Below are 9,236 nucleotides of genomic sequence, written 5' to 3' on the forward strand. Positions count from 1 at the left end.
TTTTTAACACTAGATAATTAGTTATCTGATTATCTGAGGCAACTTTTTTCCACGACCATGGGGAATATTTCCAAGATGGTTGATTGGGCAGACTCGACATCTGTTTATTCATAACTGCTCGTGGCATTTCTGGTGTATCGTATTTGATGTAATTGATATGGGAAGTTTCACCATCCAAGACTACCGAAAACACTTCAGCATGGCTTATTTGGGGCACATAATGATAATGGAAGCTTCCCTATACATTAGCGACACTCTCATCAAAGTCTCCAATTTAAAGCGACTGTTATTGAAAATTTATTTATCTCCCTTTCATCCGTAACCATGGTAACACTTCCAGACTGTCTCATAGAAGGTTGGTGAAACGGACAATTTTACCATCTCCTTGTCATTCCTGACCATTTTTGACATTTCCGTCATGTTTCTTTTGAGACCACGAAGATTTGGACTGCCTCGTTAATTACCTTTCATTCATGACCACCATCATAAACGTTTTAACATCAACCTTTCCTTTAATTCTGTTATTTCTCTCCACTCCTCTGTTGTCTGTGCTTTCCTCTTGAACTTTCATCTGGTCCCAGTCCTCATCTCTGCCCTTATTCCGTGATTTCCTGGGTATTCCCACAAGTCTCCGTCGCCACCAAAACGTTCTCCAATTTTCTGGGATCTCAGTCTATTTTTCAGTCTTGGACACGACATCCCTCCTGCACATTCTCTTTGACATTTGATCTTCTCGTCGCACTCAGGCGATGAGCTTTAGCAGTCTATGGTCACACCTTTTCAAAATCGCCTCCATTTTCAGTGATAGTGCCTGTGTCTCTGCTGAAATAAGTTTTTGGTCTGTTAAGGAACAGGGATTTTCTTCAGAAGGTCTGTGGCAAATCAGGTTGAAGTTCTTGATGGGGGGGATTTTTAGGTCGGTGATTTTGATGCTGACCGGAGGTCGTTCATTGGCGACGTAAAGGTTCTCTAATACAACACCAACCTGCAGAAAATTTTTGTCACATTTTTTAGTAAGATGTAAAAAAAAGAACAGAGAGAATGGTTAAAAGGATTACCTGTTTGTTAGCCCCATAACATTTTCTTGACCCTGCTGATATGTATATATATATATATATATATATATATATATATATATATATATATATATATATATATATATATATATATATATATATATATATATGCATGTATATAAATCAAATAGCCACAACGACGGCTTCACCTCTCGACTTCCTCACAATATAGTATAAACTTATCTCTACATGCCTTAAAAAAGGATTGTAGTTAAGCGTACCGATAAAAATGGATTATTGTAATTCTTGTACTACGTAATTATTACGAACAAAACAATAATTTATAAACTGATGTCAGATCAACAAGTGAATAAAAAAAATATAAGAGTGATGCAAGAGTCTTAAAACCTCAGTGGGAAAATATGTCACTTAAAATGATGAAATTCAGAGCATTGTTGATAATAAGTGCGATTTCTAGCTATGAACTGTACAGAATGGTTCCTTACGAACAAATTTATTTTCATAATATTACTGATGGCATTTCCACGTAGCTTATGTTTCAAGAATTTGGTAGAGGGAAAGTTTATGACAAAAAAGAAAAAAAAAAGATTAACTTAAGTGACTAATTAGACAAGACTGCTCACATCTGCTTACTTTTTTTTGTATATTTATTCGTTATTTTACGTTTCCATGTAATGGGGTCCTTGGTCAAGGTTTTCATCTTCTTTATTCTTGTCATGACCCCAAGATGTCCGAGGTATTATTTTCTTTAGAGACATTTCACTTCAATTAATAATTCTCGCATATACAAATCTTCCATTATCAATATCTCCGTTCACTAGAATGAATTAAACACCGAAACAGAAATAACAGAATAGAATAAAATAAAATACAATACAAAGAAATGAACTGGGTGGAAGAGTATCCACTTAATAGGGAATATAAGATGCACGATCAGGACTATTTCTGATAAAGGGATTCTTTCGTTAAATAAGAATGTTATTATCGCGCAGCCTGAACAAATACACTGGCTGAAATACATTTTCTTTCTTTCTTAACCTTGACAGGCCGAAAAATAGCGCCTCGTGAGCCGGATCTTATGATAGATAAATTAAACCAGAACTGATGTCAAGTTTATCTATAATCATTACACTATAACATTTGAAGTACATATATGTACAGGGTGTTTCGAAATTAGAACCGCCCCCCTATACAGCATAAACTAAAATTGATATGGACAAAAACAAAAGTAATTCAGAACAGGTATTTATTTAAGTTTCTCTCTGAGTATTTAATATTTTGTGTGGCCTCCATCTGCCTGCACCACAGCCTGCATTCTTGAAGGGTATGATTTCAGCAAATCGCAAAAAGCTGAGACTCAAACTCCATTTCCCTGAGCACTTTGGTCACCTCTCTTCGCAGGTCGTCGAGGCTTGGTATACCATCATAGTTCACTGTGCGCGCTTCAACACGATCCTTTAAGATACTATCATTGTTTTGACACACATTAAGGTCAGGGGAGCTACCTGGAAATTCACTTGACGAGAAGAAATCGATACCACTGTTTCGAGGCAGCTCCTATGTCTGAAGAGCCTTGAAACATGGTGCCTTATCATGCAAAAATGTGACTTCTTCAACAGATAACACATTTTCAGGATCTTTGAGGAAAGGAAATATTCCACCAGTAAGCACAGTTTCTCTGAAGTATTCGCCATTCCATGACTGTCCTTTTTCTTTGATCTTCTTCGTTTTCTTTGATGATCCACATTAACCGTTTGGCTGTGAAACAGAGAAAAATTCCCAAACATTCAGGAAATTTCACAACTTGGCGATGGCGCACGTCATCGCAGATATCATCCAACTTTGCAGCCCAAATGATGTCATTTTTATGATTTGGTTTCCTGACTGTGTAAATGAAGAATTCATCTGATGCGGCAACATGGAGAAAGTCAGCCTCATCCCAATCTTTAGGAAATAAACCACAAAACCATGCATGGTCTTCTCTCTGTTGCTGAGTGATGTTGGGCTTGTTGACAACATGAAATGGCTTGATACCAGATTTTTTCAACTCACGATATACAGCACCATAACTTCTCTTCTTTCCCCTTTTTGTTTCTAGTTCAAGCGCCAGTTATGGAAAGACTTTCTGGTCTACCCACTGCCTCAGCTATGATGTCTTTTGACTCCTGAGAAAGGACTTCAGGACTTCCAAGATTCTCACTCTTTTTGCTATGACAGTCATATGGATTTTTGTTCCAGTTTCTTTTAACAGAGGATTCATCTCTTTTTAATGTATTTAGCTATTCAGGAACATGAAATGAAGGATGCGCCAGCATCCCTGGCCTCTCTGAAGGTTATAGCCCGATTCGGTCAATCCATCTGATTTCTCTGAGTTGTTAGCCTTGGCTGTATCTAACTCCGTCACTCAGTCTGAAAATACAAGAAATGTAAAATGAAAAATAGTTTAATAGAAACTCAAAATAATGTACTTGGAGATAGGCTATAGCAGAAAAATTCATAACTTTCCATTTGTTCTGTGGAGGGGGGCCCTCTAATTTCGAAACACCCGGTATATATATGTATATATATGAGTAAATATATATAATATATACATATATGTATATGTATACGTAGATAGACAGATAGATAGATATAAGATAGATTATATATATATATATATAGATATAATATATAGATAGATATAAGATGATTATATATATATATATATATATATATATATATATATATATATATATATATATATATATATATATATATATATATATATATATATATATATATATATATATATATATATATAATTTATATGCATATATAACATATATACACAAACATACGTATATATATATATATATATATATATATTGTGTTTATATATATATATATATATATATATATATATATATATTAATATCTATTATGTTTGGCTTAGTCAAACTCCCGGCCATGACACTTTGAGTCTGCGTGAGTGTTTGTGCTTTTGTGTCTCTTGGGGTGTCAGTGTGAATGTCTCTCCCTCTGGCGACACAAAAACAAACTTTACCGCACTGTCGATTATGTCTCACCCTTTTAGAAGAAAATTTATGCAGCTCGTGTTATGGCCTATACTTTGATGCCAGAAAAATGATTGATTGCGTGGTTGATTAATTTAATCCCACACACTGGCGTCGCAGCAAGTACTGTCTTCAACTCTGAAAATCAAACGTTATAAGTCAGTTTTATTCATTGTACAAAAACATAACAATATTCATAAAAATCTTGAGTGAAATAAATGACCACTGAATAGGGATTTTCTTCAGTGGATCATGAAAATTAAAGGAATGGATAAACAAAATCCAGTGCAGAAAATAGTAGAGATTGTTAGACGCGATTCTTGTCTGTATTAGACCTATCACTTTGATGGAGTAAGTGTCACATTGAAAAGGGCGATTGAACACGTGCTTCAGACCTGTCCTGTGATTGGCTGTGGGCTTAACATTCCAACCAACAGTAGGGGATGTCCCATTTAGGATCACCAGCGACTCCGCTGATTGGCTGACAGCGAATTCGATCAACAAGCCTAAGCGTTCCTTTCTCGAAGACGCTAGAAAGAAAGAGCTGGTCTTACTGAATCCATAGTAGCTGGGAAGAGAGAGAGAGAGAGAGAGAAAAAAGAGTAAATGTTGCAGCCAAAAGGACAGGAAGCGTCTCAAAGAGAATAATTGAATAACGAACAATGAAGTATTGTGGCATCCGCTTAAAAGGAAACAATGAACAGCCTTTTAGCGCCTCGTCATTTTTGATTACCTTCGATGATAAATGGAAGGTTAACCCTCTCTTTCTCTCTCCCGTTCTCTGCTTCATTAATTCATCTTTGTATTCACGGAATACCAGTCACGGTAGCGGGAAATTGACGGGGAATTCTTAGAATAAAAATGGATGAGTGAAGTCATTTTTTTTCTCCGGTGAAGCTCTTTGCGCATTTACACGCTTTATGGTGATATTTAAAAAAAATGATAATATGGATTTTTTAAGATTAAGAATCAGGGGCATAACAGAACTGCTTATTAAATATGGTACTATTAATTAGAGCTATTATTGTTGCTTCGGTGGCTGTTATGAAGTATGTGCATTGTAAAGTTATATTGCTCCCATTTCTTCATAATTCATCCTCATCAAAGGATGAATGACGCTTCCATAAGAAACAAATAGAAAAAATATGATGAAAAAAGTGAATAACAAAATCCAATCTTGTCAAGTTCGTGGTTCTTTTTTATTTTTGTCTAAATTATTGAATTTTTGACGTCAGTGACAGTAGTCGCTGCGACGACAGTTCTGAGAAACTAATCAATCAAATATTCCATAATGGTTGTAAGTGTGGAATCGGCTTATGAGTGGATATGAAAGAAGACAGAGCGGAAATCTCCGAAGACATGACTATGAAGAATGAAAATTAAATGATAAAGACTTATATCATATATCATATATATATATATATTTATATATATATATATATATATATATATATATATATATATATATATATATATATATATATATAAACATTGTGTATTATTGTATATGTATCTGGTAAAAAGTGACACTTGATTCTTTATATATATATCGTTACCGGGTCTATTACAATCGATGCATACCCCAACGCCAAATCAAAGTCCTTCGTAAAGAAGGTATCTGATAAAAGAAAATGGGGAAAAATTACTTAAAACGAAGAAGATATATATATAATATATATATATATATATATATATATATATATATATATATATATATATGTATGTATATTATAATATATATATATATTATATATATATATATATATAAAATATGGAACTTTTAGTTTACAAAAATATGCTTTTTAGTTACAGAAGCATGACACCAACAGATTATTTTAAAGCTTGTCGTGAAGGTTAGTCAAAATAAGACAGAAATGTGGTAGATACTATTTTTATTACAGACGGAGCTATATTAACGATAAACTTGTAAAATAAAGGAAGAAATAAAGATATGCAGATAAAAATAAGATAAGAAAATAACTGAACTAAATTCGAACGGAGGACGGTAAGAAGTAAATAAATATATATACATATATATACAGGTATAAACATATATATAAAAGTAAGTTTCAAAATAAACTGAGATACTGAATAATGTGATTAAGATAACAGGTCAATAGATAAATAAAAAAAATATTCATATAGCCGAATAGAAATAGGAAGTACAGGACGTGACTTGGAGTACAGGAAAACGACGCCTCCATAGTTATAAAGAAAACGTTTAGGTCTCTGGTTTGTGTGTCTTCCAGCCTAAAAAATATTCCCGCTCTCTCCCAGAGACCTCCTGAACCCAGAGCCAACGCCAGATGGGCGGGGAAAGTGCCAAAAAAAAAAAGAAAGACAATGGATGCTGACTTACAGTTACATATAAAGAAAGCGAAATCTCAGCCGGATGTAATAGCCTTTTGATGACGTAATTTTGGTTGTTTTGTCTGTTTTTTTTTTTATTTATGTATCTTATTTATTGCTAGTTCTAATAGCGGATGCATTTTTGCACGGGTTGTTTATTGTTTCCCATAGTTTTCCCTGTGAAAATAGGTGACCGTTATCAACGTTGGTCAATTTAACAACCATTATGTCGATCTAAGGGTCTCTCTCTCTCTCTCTCTCTCTCTCTCTCTCTCTCTCTCTCTCTCTCTCTCTCTCTCTCTCTCTCTCTCTCTTTCATTTCATTACAACTTTAATTTCTCTCTCTCTTCAGTGTTGCTGTTTACCTATTCTGTACTCGAATGACTCTCTCATCTCAAAATACCAAATACACTCTCTCTCTCTCTCTCTCTCTCTCTCTCTCTCTCTCTCTCTCTCTCTCTCTCTCTCTCTCTCTCTCTCTCTCTTAACTCCCCTTCACTAATGCTTTTTTGTCCATAGTGTTATTTCAAAATATAACTACTGTATACTAATTTCAAACGTTCTCTGTCAGTCTTATTAAACACAAGTATTCTTACTGTGAGCTTTCTCTCATCTATATTTCCCACCTTATTTTCCTTCACTTTTGATGTCCAGTCAACCTGTTATTGGCATAATATAGCAGGCTTCTCCCAGCTTCAAAGGTTTTTCCATCTATCTGTATAATTCTACTGTTTACTTAAGCCATTATAAGTATGGATAGGCGTAGCCCCAAGGTACGAATGACTTCAACGAGAGCTTTCTTTTGACCTTTTTGGTTTCTCTTGTTCCCACTTGTGTTAGTCGTCATCTGTCCAAACGGTAAGTGAGAACAGAAATTTCCTGTGATGATGCTTCCTGTTGTACAGACTCGATGTCGCCTGGGCTCAAATTATTCTTGTTTGTCCGACCAAAAAACAAGACACACACACACACACACGCACGCACGCACACACACTGATATTGCAGGTTCAAGAAATTGCATTAGATAACTGTTTATTCTAATGATGTATTACTTAGCGTGCGTATACCTTAAAATAAAAGGAAGGCCCCTGGTCACTAGCTTTTATACACACACAGACACACACACTCACAAATATGTGTGTGCAAGTGTGTAAGTTTTTTACCTAGTGGATACAGTTAGCTTTTATATACACACAAACACACATATATATGTCTGTATGCAAATGTGTGTGTGCAAATGTGTATGTGCTTTTTACCTAGTGGATGCCAGTATTATGCCAACATAGAGAATCAAGTGAATTGGCCATTTGGGTTTTCGTGCTGTCTACCCAGTCGGGATAGGATAAACCCAGTTTCCTGGGTGAGAGTTAATGGGTCACAAGAGCAAATGTTAAAGAATGGAAAAGGTTAAAGTTAAACGAAAAACGTGTCTTCCTGTTTGTTTTTCTTTCTTTCGTGGAGCTGATAAAGGTTTGATAGGTCACTGTTAATTCAATTATGTGTGTGTGTTGAATTAACTGACTAATCTTTACTCGACCTGTATCCCCAGATTACCACTAATTTGTGTAACTGTATGCTTAATTATATGCATCTGAATAATTAACTGATTAATTTTCATCCTGTATATATAATAAACATCATTAATTCATGTAGACATATAACTGATTGTATGTATCTGATTAACAAACTGATTGATTTGTACTCCACTTGCTGCATACTAAATCAGATTAATGTAAGGTTATTCCTAACGATTATTATCTCATTGAATAATCGATTAATTACTGCTTGATTTGATTTTTATGTCCCCTGAAAAGTTAGCGCACTATGGCATTATAGGCACATGATTTTATTGGAAAATCAGTTTAAGGTAGCCATAACAATTAATCCTATAAACCAGGCCTATATTAGCTTAGTGAACCTACGCACAGTGACGTAGTTTAACCCCTCGTAAAACCAAAAGGCGAATCTAATCAGTGGTAATGGACAGGTGTAATATTTCACTGTCGCGATGTGTCCCCTGGCGAAACTTTCTTTCGGGTGTAAATACGAAGAACCAACAGCTGGTGAATACCAGAGGCTTTTTACTCTTCTTCTCTTTTTTTCTTACGCTCTCCATAACCACCTGTTATACAAGCATTTACATATTTAGCAATTACCTACTTTTTTCAGGAGATAAGAATACCTCGTTGAGTTCTCTCTCTCTCTCTCTCTCTCTCGTGGCCTTTCCGAAATATTCTTTATTTCGCCGTAATGCGTTTCACCTTTCTTTTTGACGTGATTCAAATTCTGTATGAAGTCTTCACCGTAACCTTAATCCGGAGTTTCTCCTTATCGGACAAACACAACAATACGTAATTTTGCGCAGAGGAAAGTGAAAGCGGCTGTGTATTTGTAGATGAATTTTTCACATAATCAAAGGTAATTCTTTTTTTTTTATCATCGTCAAAGAAAGAACGAATAGATCCTTACTGATGAAATTCGCTTTTCATTACGTTATTACATTTCTCTGTTGGGTTATTTTTCCATTCGTTGAATTATTATTATAAAACAGAATTCTCTCTTGGTTAAGTTTTATTGAAGAGAGAGAGAGAGAGAGAGAGAGAGAGAGAGCTCTTTACCATACTATTATATCACAGAATTCTCTTGGTTAGGTTGTATTGATAAGAGAGAGAGAGAGAGAAAGTTACTGCCCATACTATAAAGTCCCTTATCAACTGAGAATCACTATTTCTTGTCCACACCCCCGGCACGAAGTATGGTGACTAAGCCATTACAAAGCTTTGTGGATAAGATAATT

Source organism: Macrobrachium rosenbergii, chromosome 6 (genome assembly GCF_040412425.1).
Source record: "Macrobrachium rosenbergii isolate ZJJX-2024 chromosome 6, ASM4041242v1, whole genome shotgun sequence".
Classification (NCBI taxonomy): Eukaryota; Metazoa; Arthropoda; class Malacostraca; order Decapoda; family Palaemonidae; genus Macrobrachium; species Macrobrachium rosenbergii.